Genomic DNA, 15,656 nt, shown 5'->3' with positions numbered 1-15,656 from the left:
GACTGTGGTCCTGTGTGCCTGACTCTGTAGGCACACATTCAAACTGAAGAGCGAGCACACGCAGGTGGCAGCCGACTGTGGTGGACGACTGTGGTGGACGACTGTGGTGGACGGCCTTGGCTGCCGCACTCCAGGAGCACTTTAGGTAAACAGGAGTCTCTGTTGAGGCTCTGGCAGGAGGTGAGCTGTGAACTAGGTTTTTGAGGACGGGGAGGTCAATTTTGATAGAACAGAGGTCACACTTCAGGCAGAAGGACCTCCGCAGCAGATCATCCTGCCAGGTGAAAATAAGACGACACAGTTTGAAGCATTGGTTAAGTTCATTGTATGACAAGCCTAGACACTTTTCCTCATGCCACGTGAGCATGTCTTGTCCTGCGTGCCCTGTGCGCCTTTATCCCCACACATGCCTGTTTAAAAGACCACATCATAGGCAGGAGTGAAGGCATGGCCCACAGAGGAAAGGGCTGGTCCTAGCCCGATCATCGGGCCAGCACCATCTGTCTATGGGTCTGTCTCTGAAAGACTGGTCCTAATATTAGAGGCATATTTTACACTAAGAATAAATCCAGTATCAAAACCTTAAGATTATTCTTTTGTTTAGAGAAAAAAATACAGTAATTGAAGTGTAGTTTTTTGACTTTTAAAAAATAGAGACGAGAGCCAAACATGGTGGCATACACCTTTGATCCCAGTATTCAGGAGGCAGAGCCAGGTAGATCTCTGTGAGTTTGAGGTGAGCTTGGCCTATCTAGTGAGCTCCAGGCCAGCTAGGACTACACGGTAACACCTTGTCTCAAAAAAACAAGAGAGGAAGCCAGTGTAACGGTGCGCACCTTGAATCCCAGCCCTCGCGAGGCAGATGGAGGGAGTGTGAGGCCAGCCTACTCTATGGAGTGAATCCCAGGGCAGCCAGGGCTACACAGTGAGACCCTGTCGTGAAGAAAGAAACAAAATCAGAGACACAAGGGTCATATTGAACAGGGAATTCCACTTTTCTTGTTCAGATAAGTCTCCCCTGTGTTACAGAAGGATGTCTCACAAGCAGATTCATGGATTAAACCTCTTTGAAAGTGTCTAGACCCCTCAGGTTGGGGAACACATCTTGTTTGTGTATTCCTCAGCTGGTAGCCCGTGTTCAGCTACAGGATGTCTGTTTTCCATAGACACAGCTGACAGTCCCATAACAAAAGATGGGTTCATAAGAGGAAAGCACAGGGAGTTGATTCAGGGCCAACAAAATGGCTTAACAGGTGCATTTGCTGCCAAACCTGACAACCTGAGTTTGATTCCTGGAAACTACATGGAGAAAAAGAGAATTGAGTCACACAGGTTCTTCTCTGAAGTACATATAAACATAGTGGCACATGGTATACACACATGAACACAAACCTCTTAAACGCTTCCATAAGAAATGACAAAAAACTTTTTTTTTTTCTCTTAAAACAGGGTTTCTCTGTATAGCTCTGGCTGTCCTAGAAATTGTTCTATAGACCAGGCTGGCCTCAAACTTGCAGAGATCCTTCTGCCTCTGCCTCCCAAGTGGCAGGGACCAAAGATGTATGCCACCACCACCAGGCTTTGCCAGATTTTTTTTTTTTTTTTTTTTTTACAGTTTGATGTGATGTAGAGAGATTTCCTAGATGAAGACTCAGGCTAAGCATTGTGGTTTATTCCTCTAATCCCAGCACTAGGGAAGCTGAGACAAGAGAATGTACAATTGTTTCCTGTTCTTAAATGCTCATCTAAAGTTCTGTTGTAACATTAACTTAGAACAAGTTTTAAATGTATGACTTGTTTAAGAACACCTTTAATCCCAGCACTTGGGATGCAGGGGCAGGAGGATCTTTGTGAATTTGAGGCCAGCCTGGTCTACATTGAGTTCCAGGACCATCAGGGCTACAGAGTGGGACCCCATCTCAAAAAACAGATAGCTGCTACTTGCCACCCCTCACTAGTAGTGATGAGTTGACACACTGTCCTGAGCTCATGTTGGGTTCCTCCATCATGGCCACCACAAAGAAGGTAGCACAAAAGTCAGACTCAACCTGCCAAAGTTTCCCTGGCGGCTGCGGACTCAGCAGGTGTATGTGCAGAATGTCTGAGTTAGCCCCAGCTGGCTTCTTGGTACAGAGTGTCATCTTACACAGATCCCCTTAGCCCCAGAAAGGCTGCTCTTTTCTGTGGTCACATTTTTCAGAAGTTTCTCAAAGCACTTTTCATGAATGGGTGGATATTCAAGAGAACTGGATTTGAAGTCTGTACGAGAAGCTTTGCTATACACATGTGCCATAGCATACAGTCTTGTCGGTCTCTAACATCCACCTCTAAATCTTTATGGATTTCTGTTTCATGAGGTTTAACTTTTTTTTTTTTTTTTTTCCTCTTGAGATAGCGTCTCTGTGTAGCGCTGGCTGTCCTGGAACTATGTAGACCAGGCTGCTGGCCTTGAACTTAGAAATCTGTCTGCCTCTGTTTCTCTGAGTGCTAGGATTAAAGGCTGAAACATACAATAAAACAACACCCCCCCCCCCAAAAAAAAAGTAAAAAAAATTGATATCTAGTAAAACCTGCCCAGAGCTTTTGACATTCTTGATTCTTAAAGAGGCAGGCTTCTTAAGTTTTGTTTTCCTCTAAGTGCTAGACCAGGCAAAAAGTGTTGGCATTCAGAAATAGTGGGTTGGGTTCCCTGCTGGTGTCTGCTTGCTTGCCAGCCTGAATGTAAATGGTGGGACTGCCATGGCCACAGCCACTTGTGTGCCTCTGCCTTCCAGGAACACCCGCCATGCTGTCTTGCTTAACAATTGTCTAACCTATCTCCAACCTACCCCCCCCACCATATTTTCAACAACATTTATTAATGTAGCTATTTTATTTATATAAAAATGTTAACTGAATATTTGAAAACTTTTATACTGTGCATTAGAAAAGAAGTAAGAAGTAAGTGATGTAGAAAATATGTGGGAATTGAGTGAGGGTTTCTTGGTTCTCATGTAAAAAGGTGGCTTTTTGCCTACTAAATGCTTACCTATTCCATTTGTTCAGTGGAATTAGGAGCCGGGACTGTTTGGGAAATGAGATTGCTGATTTCAGAAGTAGTTATTCTGTAAAACCAAGACAGTAAGCTTGTCGCCCTTTGGCTTATAATTGAACTGAAGCGCTTGGAGACTGGGTACCAAGACCTGCGAGTAAGTTGACTTGATATCAGTGTTTCAGATGGCTGCTTGGTGTTCCTCATAGTCTAATGTAAATTATTGCCTCTGGTGGTTTGGATGAGAATGGCCCCCACAGGCTTATAATATTTGAATGCTTAGTCACCAGGGAATGGCACATATGAAAGTATTATCAAAATTCCTTGTTGAAGGAAGTGTGTACTAGGGGTGGGCCTTGAGGTTTCAAAAGCCCACACCAGGCCCAGTATCTCTCCTCTCTCTTTCTCTGTGTCTGCCTCCCTCCCTCCCTCCCTCTCTCTCTCTTTCTCTTCTGTCTACTGCTTAGGGTATAGCTCTCAACTACTTCTCCAGCACCATGCTGCCTGTCATGCTGCTGCCCTACTCCCCGACATGATGATAATGTAAGCAAGCCACCAGTTGTTTTATTGTTGATGGTGTTTGGTTGGTTTTTGTTTGTTTTGTTTTCCAGGACAGGGTTTCTCTGTGTAGCTCTGGCTTTCCTGGAACTCACCACCTTGTAGACCAGGCTGGCCTTGAATTCACAGAGATCCACCTGCCTCTGCTTTCCAAGTGCTGGGATTAAAGGTGTGTATCACCACTGTCCGGCTAGCTAAATGCTTTTAAGAGTTGTATGGTCGCCGGGTGGTGGTGGCACGCACCTTTAATCCCAGCGCTTAGGAGGCAGAGACAGGCGGATTTCTGAGTTCAAGGCCAGCCTGGTCTACAGAGTGAGTTCCAGGACAGCCAGGACTACACAGAGAAACCCTGTCTCGAAAAAACAAAAAGGGGGAAAAAAAAGAGTTGTATGGTCATGATGTCTCTTCATGGCAATAGAACAGTAACTAAGACATTACCTAAGTCCCGCCTGACTGCATCTTGCTTAATTTGCAGCTATGTTTTGTGTGCATATATTTCATGGTTACAGGAAAGTTTAGATTCTCTTAGCACTGTCCTATCTACAAAATACTGCTTTTTTTAAAGGCTAATTTATATCCACTTGATAATTGCCTTTGATAGGGTAGGAACATGCACATACATATGTGGCCATTGGCGGCAAATAAAGAGAGCACTCTCTGCTTCCCAGACATCACTGAGGGAAAAAAGCACTGATAATTCCTGTTGGCGTCGGGCTTGATTCTGCTTCATGGGAAAGTTATTCCTGGAAACTTCTGTGTGCTCTAAGATGGGACTATCAGGACTAGATCTCTGGCAGGGCCAGGGGAGACAAACAGTGTAGAATTTATGGGGACATCAAAAGCATCAGTAATTAAAATTAATGACATTTTAATGTAATACTTTAAACAAATCAAATTAAATGATGTCTGTTGACAAAACTTTTAGGTAAAGGTAATATTAGTATTGATTGTTTTTCTCACCTAGCACTGTGACTGGTGCTGTTTATAGAATGTTGTTGTGTTGTTCCTTGGGGTCCTCCCCAGTTACCTTCATGTTCTCTGTTACTGTACCTTTTACATAATCTCTTAAAATTTGTGCCTGAGGCCAGTCTTTACTTCACCCAAATCTGGAACAGACCATCTTAAACAACTTACAAACTGTGAAGACTGTGAAACAGTAGCTTTTAGATATTTGTACAAGGTAGATTTGGACTATGTCCTTTGAAACAGGGAAACCAGGTGAATGGGCTGAATGGCACCCGGCTCACTAGAGCTGGCACGGCGTGGTTCTCTCTGTAAAGGGCATCGACCAACTACAGACATGCTGGCTTTGCTGGACCTCTCGGTTTCTATCCTAACCATTCTGCTATCATGCGTGCTTCCTCTGAAAGCAAGGACATAGATGAACAAGTGTAGATCTGTTCTAACAAAGCTTCGTTATAAAGTAGCAGCAAGGTGGATGTGACCTTCAAGTACCTTTTACTGAATTCAGTGCTAGTTTCCACACTTCAGGTAAGGGAGAGAAAAGCCAGAGTCCACCAGCCTCTTCAGTTACAAAGCTAAGCACATTTGGTAAAGAGGAGTTGCTTAGAGTTGCAAAAGTCTGCACAGTGACCCTGAAATCTGGATTGTCACATACACAGCACACATATCTCAAAGCCAGAAAAAGCCACCACAAAGAGCAGACTGTCATATAAGGTTGGGAATAGCTGTCCTCCAGCCACAGTGTTGTCAGTTGTCAGTCTTCTCACCCAGGGCAGTGGGTAGTCGGCGCACAGGGATATAACCTTGTAGGTTGCTTTAGCTCTATTTGCTTCAGGTTTTCTCTAGCCAAGTCTATGTATTTATCTATATTCAAAGAGTGAAACCCAGGATCTTAAAAAGGGCTCTGAGTTTGATTCCCATCACTACAGAAAAACTCAACAAAAGCAAATAACAACTTAGTTTTTAGAGAGAGTAGCAAGTTTTCATGGTTCTGGGACAAGGAGCATAGCTCAGTAGTAGAGGGCTTGCCCAGTGTGCATGAGGCCCTGTGTTCAATATCCAGCACTCCAAGGGCGAGGATAATACAGTGAAATCCAGTATTTAGTAGTATATAAAAGCATTCAGTGGGATCAAGAGAGATGGCTCAGTGGCCAAGAGCAGTTGCTGCTCTTTGAGAGGCTGGAGGGAGACAGTCACTAGCACTTATATTAAGTCAGGCAGTTCACAAGTACCTATAACTCTAGCTCCAGGGGATCCAATGTTTTCTTCTGGCCTCAGTGTGTACCTGGTATGTGCACCACATACATATATACATAAGGCACATCGTACACACACAGAAAAGTTCTTAAAAAAAAAAAAAAAAGAGGACACATCTTAAGCAGTTAGAAGAAATGCTATTTTACAAGGGAACTGAGGTAATTTTAACAGTATATATCTGGTCAGATCTTCTATAAGCCAAAAGACACTTGGCTTATGTGTGAAATACTGAAAGAAAACAAAACCTTAATTCCAAATCTTCGTGTTTTTTGTTTTTTTTTGTTTTTTTTGTTTTTTTGTTTTTTTGTTTTTTCGATACAGGGTTTCTCTGTGTAGTCCTGGCTGTCCTGGAACTAACTCTGTAGACCAGGCTGGCCTCAAACTCAGAAATCTGCCTGCCTCTGCCTCCCAAGTGCTGGGATTAAAGGTGTGAGCCACCACCGCCCGGCTTTTTTTTTTTTTTTTTTTTTTTTTTTTTTTGGTTTTTCGAGACAGGGTTTCTCTGTGGACCGCCCGGCATTAATTCCAAATCTTAACTTCAAATTTTGTACCGAGCAAAAAGATCTTTCTGAAATGAAGAGAGAGAGTTTTTTAATTCAAGAAAAGCTAACAAAGGACCTGGGACTCAGGACTTAGTTTACTTCCAGCATGCAAAGCCTAGGGTTTCAACACAGGAAAACAAAAAAAAAATTCTGTCTGCCATGGTGCCCATAATTCATAACCCATAACCCAAGCACAGAAGAGTTTGAGGCAGGAGGATTGCAAGTTCAAGGCCAACGTGGGCTACATAGCAAGACACTATCTTAAAAACAGAGACAAATAAGAAAACCCCAACAACTGAAAAGGACAACAGAATTGTATTAAAAGAAATACCAAGGGCATTCAGATAGATGGAGAAGACAGTGTGATAGGAATCTAAAATGGTCCGTAAAGGGTTAATTTTACTTTTAAGTAGCTCTTTAAAAGTTGACTAATTAGGGTCTTAGAGGTTAAGAGCACTGGCTCCTTTTCCAGAGGTCCTGAGTTCAGTTCCCAGCAATTACATGGTGGCTCATAACCATCTGTAATGGGATCCGATGCCCTCTGCTGGCCTGCAGGTGTACATGCAGATAGAGTGCTGCATATGTAATAAATAAATCTTTTTTAAACTTGACTATTTAAAGTGAAAAATAATGTATTTTTGGAAATTGTAATGCTTATAGAGGTGAAATAAAGGATAACATGAAAGATGGAGGGAAGAAAATGCAAGTATGAAGTTGATAAGGTTTTATTTGTTCTTGTTTTCATGAGTTTTATTTTTGAGATAATTTCTGTGTATCTTAGACTGTTGATCCCCCCAGTCTCAGCTTTCTGAGTGCTAAGATTAGAGGCATGTGCCACTGTGCCTAAGTACAGAGCTCTATGGGATTCTGTACTGTGAAAAGCTGAAGATGTGTGTTATATCAGGGAAAGAAACTAATGACCAGCTGTGGGGTTGTCAGGAGAGCATAGCAGGTAAAGGCTGTGGACTGAAGTCCAGTCCCTGGAACGCGCACAGTGCATGTATACAGCCAGCACTGCCGGATGCCCTCTGCTGTGTCCTCTTACTTCCACACTCCTGTGCCCATGTGCACACACACACTCTTAAAAAAAGCCATTTTAAAAGAAACCTTAAAATATTTGAAAAAGAACTTCATTCAAAAGAAGAAGACCGTGTACATGACATTTTACTGGTAAATTATACTAAATGTTTAAAAGAAAGAATATTGGGGCTCGAGAAATGACTCGGTTCTTAAGAGCACTTGTTGTGTTCAGTTTCCAGTACCCACCTGGTGGCTTCTGTAACTCTAGTTCAAGGGTACCCAATGCCCTCTTTAGACCTCTGAGGCACCAGGCACACACGTAGTGCCCATATATACATGTAAGCAAAACATGTATAAACAAAGTAAATCTAAAAATGGAGAAAATATTAACTGGACAAAAACTTTTTCAAAAATAGGAAACATTTTCTAATAAATTCTGCAAAGGTGACACTATCCCAATTACAAGAGCAGACTTAATGAAGACAAACTTCTGTGACAGATCTGCAAAGCACAGAAAGATCCCCCATACATTTGGCAAATCAACTCTACATAGCAACAGATAAAGTTGTTATTCTATAGTGGTCAGGAGAAGTATATCTCAGGAATGAAAGGCTAGTTTAATATTGGAAAATCTGTTGTGGCTAACTGGAGTAATAAAGCAAAGAGAAAACTCAAAGTGATGCAGAACTGGAAAATAGAAAACACAGAAGGCAGATAAAACGATGCCTCAGATGTTGAGTGAATTCAGAAGGACGAGGAAAGGAGGGATGGGGGTGGCTGGGTACAGAAGTGTCATGTAAAGGTAACGGTTGAAAATGTTCACATTATATGAAAGATACTATCTTAGTTGGGGCTGTACTGCTGTGAGCAGATACCATGACCAAGGCAACTCTAATAAAGGACAACATTTAATTAGGGCTGGCTTACAGGTCCAGAGTTAAGTCCATTATCATCAAGGCAGGAGCAGGGCAGAGTCCAGGCAGGCCTGGTGCAGGAGGAGCTGAGAGTTCCACCTCTTGTTCTGAAAGCAAACATAAGAAGACTGGCTTCCAGGCAGCTAGGATGAGGGTCTTAAAGCCCACATCCACAGTGACACGTCCGCTCCAACAAGGCCACACCTCCACTCCTTGGGCCAAGTATATACAAACCATCACAGATGGCAAGAGGGTCAGGAGTTCAAGTTCACTGTCAGCGACATTGAGTTTGAGATAAGTGTGGACTACACAAAACCCTGCCTCAAACAATACAAAAGTTCAGATTATAACAGAAATAAGTGATTATCATATTTCTAAATAATAATTTAAAAGAAAGAAAGTATTTAGCTTCCAGCGGCTCAGAAGCAGGGGCAGGAATGGTAACTAATTCAGAAGAAGGCAAAGGAGCCTCGTGTCAAAGTAGATTGAACCCAAATATGAGTAATCACTCGACTAAGTGTTCCAGTTAAAAGATAAGTGTATTAAATTGGAATTTTAAAAAGTTAAGTCAGTCCTGCTCACTAGGGACCCTACTAGGGCATAAGGATTTAGACATGTTGAAATCAAAATCAAGAAAAGCACACCACACAGACACTAACCAGATGTACACTTGTGTAAGTGAGATAAAGCACACACATGGCAGACACAGGGCGGTGCTGGGGTGTCACCCATCTCAGCATCTTACTGATGCATTCGTTTCCTGCCACACAGAGTCCTCAACAGCCTATCCGAGTGGGCACAGCTCTTTCCACAGTGATCTAGGGATTCAAGGGGGTTCTTTATTTTTTAATTTAAATATTATTTTACTGTTAGTGTGTGTGTGTACGCGCGCGAGTGCACGTGTGCAAGTGTATTTAATGGGCATGTATGTGTGGGCAGGTTTGCTACAGAAGGTGTGTAGGGGTCAGAAGACAGCCTTGGATTTCTCTCCTTCCCCTGTACTCAGGCCTGGGGGTCACAGCTCAGGTTGCATGGCAGGTGCATTGTTTTCCCTGAGCCTTCTCCCAGCCCAGGTCAGTTTTCTCTCTACCTCTCCATTCTCCCATCTCTGAGAACCCTGGGCATGCTCTGCAGGATCGTCTGACATGGGGAAGAGAGCACGTGCGTGTGGTCAGGCCAGGCCTGAGAGCGGCACACAGTGCTTATGCTTCTATCTGCTAACAGAACTTGGCTCCTGAACCACCAGGACTGCAGGTGGGCTAGGCAGTGGCATGTCATGCCTCTGTGTGCTAAGGCTAAGGAAAGCATTTGGAGGCGTATTCATCTTTCTAGTTTGTGATGATTAAAGTTTCAATGTAGAGGAAAACTAAATATAAATTTGGATAAACCTAACAGTGTAACGTCAGAATGGACAGTAGACATTGCCATCAGTTCTAAGAAAAGTGGGCACATTCATAATCACGATAAAGATTTTATACACTGCTATAATTCATGGAACAAGCAAATAAAAAAAAGAAAATGTAGCTCAATCTAAATCTCTTGTTTGATATAGCATATATAATATATCCAAAAATAGCACCAGAGTTATTTTTCAAGTCTGTAAAAATGTTTATAAAAACTGCTCAATCTTGCAGTTCGGTCGGTATCAATACATTTCAAAGCACTGGCGTAATACAGATTATAGTTTATGACCTCTGTAATTAAGTTATAAGCCAAGAATAAAAAGGTAATTATAGAATACGAAGAGTTTAAAAACAAACTTCCGTTGGGCGTGATGGTACATGTCTATCATTGCAGTACTCGGAAAGCAGGAGGGTTACTGGAAGTTTGAAGCTAGCCTCATAATCGTAGGCAAGCCAGGGTTACATAGTGAGACTAATTCAAAAATAAATCATTTTTCATATAACTCACGGCTAAAGAAGATTAGTGGAAGCTTGAAAATATTTTATGTAGAATAATAAAATCAGTGTCTGGCCAGTTGGAAGCATTAGATAGGCTGCCTGTGGGTGCTCCAGCTGGGTGAGGGTCTTCCTGTGGGCACTCCAGCTGGGTGAGGGTCTTCCTGTGGGCACTACAGCCAGGTGAGGGTCTTCCTGTGGGTACTCCAGCCAGGTGAGGGTCTTCCTGTATGCACTGCAGCCGGGTGAGGGTCTTCCTGTGGGCGCTCCAGCCGGGTGAGGGTCTTCCTGTGGGCGCTCCAGCCGGGTGAGGGTCTTCTTGTGGGCGCTCCAGCCGGGTGAGGGTCTTCTTGTGGGCGCTCCAGTTGGGTGAGGGTCTTCCTGTGGGCACTCCAGCCAGGTGAGGGTCTTCCTGTGGTGAGGGTCTTCCTGTGGGCGCTCCAGCTGGGTGAGGGTCTTCCTGTGGTGAGGGTCTTCCTGTGGGCGCTCCAGCTGGGTGAGGGTCTTCCTGCGTGGTCCTTCATGTTTACTCTGTGTTCAAGTCAGCATCTTACTCGGAGTTGGCTGATGACATTGCCCGCTGTAGTATTCTTCATGTTAGAGTCACGGTCTGTGGGAAACAGAATCTCCTTCAGTAAAACGTAAAAGTTCCATACATGTTGACTTAGGCCATGTTAGAGAGGGGACCAGCACAGGTAAGTAAAGCCCAAGTCAGTGCCGCTTTTCTAGGCCTAGAGCTTAGAAGCTGGTGGGCTCAGAGTGGGTGGTTGCACTTGGTGATGAATTGTGATACAAGAACCTGACACTGGGTTGCAGAATTAAATTTCTGTGCCATAATCATCAAATGTGAATTTTAATAAAATTTATTCAAAATAGCCTAAACTTGGGCTAGAGAGATGGCTCAACGGTTAAGAGCACCAACTGCTCTTCCAGAGGTCCTGAGTTCAGTTTCCAGCAACCACATGGTGGCTCACAACCATCTTTAATGGGATCTGATGCCCTACTCTGGTGTGTCTGAAGACAGCAATGGTGTACTCATATACATAATAAATAAATAAATAAATAAATAGATAGATAGATAGATAGATAGATAGATAGATAAATAAATCTTTTTAAAAAAAATTTTAAAAATAGCCTAAACTTTGTATTAAGAATTTGTAAGGAGGGCTGGAGAGTTGGCTCAGGGGTTAAGAGCACTGACTGTTCTTCCAGAGGTCCTGAGTTCAATTCCCAGCAACCACATGGTGGCTCACAACCATCTGAAATGGAATCTGATGCCCTCTTCTGGTGTGTCTGAAGATAGCTACAGTGTGCTCAAATAAATAAAAAATAAATCTTTAAAAAAAAAAAAGAATTTGTAAGGATACTGTTATGCAGCTATTTAGTTAGAAGGATTAATATACTGATTAGTTTTGTTGGAAAACTAAGCAACAGAAATCTTCACATATTTTTCTTCTAGGAGTGCAAATTATGATAGCCGCTTTGAGAAATATTTGGCTTTCTTTAGAAGACGTTGAATTACGCACTTGCCTGGTACAGAAGTCATTCTTCCAGATGTACCAGAGAACTGTGTGTCTATGCTTGAGATAGATGTAGCAGGTCCTATGCGTTTCACATTTGCTCTGAGGCAGGAACTTTGAACCAATGACTGGATAGCCGAGTTGTATATTTATACTCATGATAATGGAAACAACAGATAGCTCCAGCAATATCATTGTTGATCAACAAAAAGCAAAATGAGAGTACATGTGGCTCCTCCAGGGGTGGTGGCTTTTAATCTCAATGGCCTTTATCTCAGTATTGGGAAGCTGAGGCAAGCAGATCTCTGTAAGGTTGAGACCAGCCTGGTGTATATACACAGAACATAACTATTGATATAAAATTCTGAAGCAAGCAAAAATAAGGGAATAATGCCTCAGTATGTATGAGGCTTATGTAGTTCGGTTCTAACTGAAAAGCAAAGGGGGCTGGGCAGTAGTGGCACGTGCCTTTAATCCCAGCACTTGGGAGGCAGAGGCAGGTGGATTTCTGAGTTTGAGGCCAGCCTGGTCTACAGAGTGAGTTCCAGGACGGCCAGGGCTACACAGAGAAACCCTGTCTAAGAAAAAGAAGAAGGAGGAGGAGGAGGAAGAAGAAGAGGAGAGAGAGGAGGAGAAGGAGAAGAAGAAGAAAAAGAGGGAAGGAAGGAAGGGAGGGAGGGAGGGAAGAAAAAGAAAAGAAAAGAAGAGAAAAGGTGGCTGGAGAGATGGCTCTACAGTTAAGAGCACTGACTGTTCTTCCAGAGGTCCTGAGTTCAGTTCCCAGCAACCACATGTTAGCTTGCAACCATCTGTCATGGGCTCTGACGCCCTCTTCTGGTGTGTCTGAAGACTGTGTACTCATATACATAAAGTAAATAAATAAATTTAAAAAAAAAAAAAAAGGTAAAACCTTAAAGCCGAGGGAGCTAAGGGTTTTAGAGGCTGCAGAAGCTGTGATCAGAGCAAGGCAGTCAGGGCTTGCAGTTCTGGGAACACTCCATTCCTCGGCCATGGTTGTAGCTGGGCTTACCGTGTAATAACCATGGCAACGCTGTATGAATGTTCCTGGAACTTTACTGTCTGTAATAATTTAGCATAAACGAGATTTAAAGGGAAAAAGAATCAGACTTTATAATGTGATTTTTAAAGTGTAGAAAAACTATACTGCATGTTCATATAGAATGATTTTTAAAAACTTATCTTGAACTTTGTCATTTTATAAAAATGTATGCTTTGAAATTCTGTTTTTTAAAGCGTTTACCATTTTCCAGATGAGCACTGACCAGGCATTCCTCTTGATTCCCAGGTACAGGGTCCCCATTACTTGAAGGATAAGGCTGGCACTGCTCCGACGTCCTTGTGGAAGCTTCTCCCTCCCTTCTGATCTTCCTTCCCTAGACTCTTTACAGCGTATGACACAGGTAAGTGCCGGGAATTCTTAATACGGGCAGACTGCTTCCTTAAGCTGTTGTTTCTTGCTTTGTAAAGATCATCTAGCTCCAGAAGATGGTCTCAGCCATCTCAGCTTTGGTCTCAGGTTGAGTTGAGGGTCTGTGTATGTGCCCCTGTGTTTCGTTTGTGCTTGGCCATGTCTTCCAGCTTTCTTGGCTTACGATTTATCGTGTGGGTGTATGTGTGTGGGTGCGTGCCTGTGTGTGTCTGTGTTCTGGGGTTTGTGTGTCAGTACTGAATGTACGTGGAGTCAGAAGAAGTCAATAAAAGGAAGCCCTGGAGCTGGAAGTACAGGCACTGTGAGTTTACTTATGACTGCCCTAGGCTTGATAAGGGTACTGGGATCCAAACTCAGGTCCTCTCTAAAGGCAGCACAGCTCCTAACCACGGAGCCAGCACTTCAGCCCTCTCTCAGGTTTTTCAAGCTAGCATTAAACTGTGATCACAATGGCTAGGACCTATGGGACTCAGGAATGGTTTAATAACTTTGAAAAACAGTAGTAGAGTTGCCTTGCCAGGCCCACTCCGATAGCCCTTACCACACCACAAGCATGCTTTCCGACAACCTGCTGGCCACTGCCCCACACGGGACTGCGCCTTTGACTCCTTAACCGTCTTTTCCTAGAGACTTGAAAGGGGAAAAAAATAACATTTTTTTTAAACCTCTAATTTATGATTGTGACACTTCTACTTGGAGTTAAGAATCTACAATATGTTACAGTGTTAAGATAAAAAAGGGTTTGAAGTATTTGCAAAGTGAGAGTTACTGTATGGCTCCTTCTGATCAGTTGAAAGGTAGCAGGAAAACCTTCACCTGAGTTTCGTTTCTAACTGCAGTGTCGTTAGGGGCGCTCCTGCCCAGTGGTTAGCAGTTCTTTCCATTTGTGAAGTGAGTCTCCTTATTCATTAGGATCTTTCCCACCCAGTCCCCCTGGATAGAGTATGCTGTGAAGTCTAGGCTGTTGGCTGCACCCAGAGCTTCCCTGCCTGGCTGTGGCCATGGTACTGAGCATGTAGCAGGTGGGTCTGTTCGGAAGCTGCCTCCCTGGCTTCATCAGCCCTCCCTGTAGGCATTCAGTACTGGTGTGCGCCCGCCCGTGTCAGCAGGCACAGGGCGCTCCTGCTCAGGGCTCACTCCCCAGAGCCTGCAGAGTATCCCTGTTCTAACTTTGTCTTATATTCCTCCTTGAGCAACTGAAATGTTTCTGTATTATTGTGTCGGTAATTTCCTTCATTCAGTATTTGCTTATCCTGAGGGACAGTTCAAATTGAAACAAGATAAATACATACCTGAGTTTTTATTTTCATAAGTTCTCAGCCATATGGTTCTGACATCACTTGGGTTATTGTAAGTGTCTCTTATTTCCTCAGATGAAGGGATGAGGTGAGAGCCATATCTAAGCCGTGTGAATATATGGCTTGTGCTAAGCCTAGAGTGTCCTTCTCTGTTCTAAGTATCCCTAGACCTAAGCCTGGAAGCTTCTAGCCGCCATACAATGTAATCTTCCAAGCTGACTGATTCAGTCCAACTTCTCTACTTCTGCCTGAATTGCCCTGCTTGGTCTCATAATAAATGTGGCAATCTGTTCTAATCTTCTGGCTTTTTCTCATCCTCTGGCTTCTGTCTTCACCCATGTCTAGCTTGTTCTCTGTGTGAACTGCAGTACATATACACACACCACCCTTTTCTCCTCTCTTGCTGCTCCTGTGTAGCCTCTCTTTGCTGTGCTGTTCCCAGGTGAATTGGGTGAATCCTACCTCTGACTCACTCTGTCAGATCTTTCTCTGATTCATCACTTTGTCTGCCCCTCAATTAGATGTCACTTTTAAATATGAGTGCGTCCTTCTACAAACTGACCTCACCTTCATTGTTAGGAGTTAAAGGTGTGTGCTAAGGGCTTGTCTGTATTCCAGCCAGATCGTACTCTAATCCAGAGTGTGTCTGTGTTTGGGCTGTATCACATAGACCTAGAAGGGCTTTGGATGTGATCCTTTGCCAGAGCAGCCATGTTGCTGTATTAAAATTCCTCTGCAGGTTATAACCAGTTGTTACTTGTGAATTGAATTGTGTTTTTAGGTATTCTTAGAGATGGTCAGATGCTACTTGTGGCCAGCAGAGCCTCCTGATTGATAGCTACAGTGTTTGGCCTTTGGCAAAGCCTGTCCTCCTTGCTTTCTGGTCTCAGTAGGTGCTGTCTACTCATCTTGAACTTCTTTGCTGCCACCTGCAACTGCCTGTTTTTCTCAGCAACCCTGGTGTCCTCTGTGGAAGTGGGATCTGGAGACTGTAGGGCTCTTGCCACTGTGGTGGACACTCGGGCTGTGGGAGCTTGCTGATGTGGGCACATGCCAGGGTGGGCTCTCTGGTGTGAATGCTCCTGCTGTGGAGCTGCTAATCATCTCTGGTCCTGGAGACCATGACGTGTTCAGTCTTCGATTGAGGTTTAGGAGTATTTGAGTCTTTTTTTTTTTTTTTTTTCCTATTTACCTTTTTTTTTTCT

General features: G+C 43.5%; 1 protein-coding gene across 5 annotated transcripts in view; it reads left to right on the top strand.

Moving 5' to 3' along the window:
- Positions 1-15,656, top strand: part of Traf3 (TNF receptor associated factor 3) — a 100,248-nt gene that overhangs the window by 38,957 nt on the left and 45,635 nt on the right. For 4 of the 5 annotated variants that reach the window (XM_076921109.1, XM_076921108.1, XM_076921111.1 and 1 more), the window contains one exon: positions 13,010-13,124. The gene's annotated coding sequence lies outside the window, so the exon portion shown is untranslated. Of the gene's footprint in view, positions 1-7; positions 146-13,009; positions 13,125-15,656 lie in introns of those variants that run through there. The other variant, XM_076921112.1, reaches the window with a different exon arrangement.

Source organism: Arvicanthis niloticus, chromosome 23, assembly GCF_011762505.2.
Source record: "Arvicanthis niloticus isolate mArvNil1 chromosome 23, mArvNil1.pat.X, whole genome shotgun sequence".
Taxonomy (NCBI): Eukaryota; Metazoa; Chordata; class Mammalia; order Rodentia; family Muridae; genus Arvicanthis; species Arvicanthis niloticus.
The sequence above is the reverse complement of the archived record's forward strand: the minus strand, read 5'-3'. Positions and strand labels throughout refer to the sequence as shown.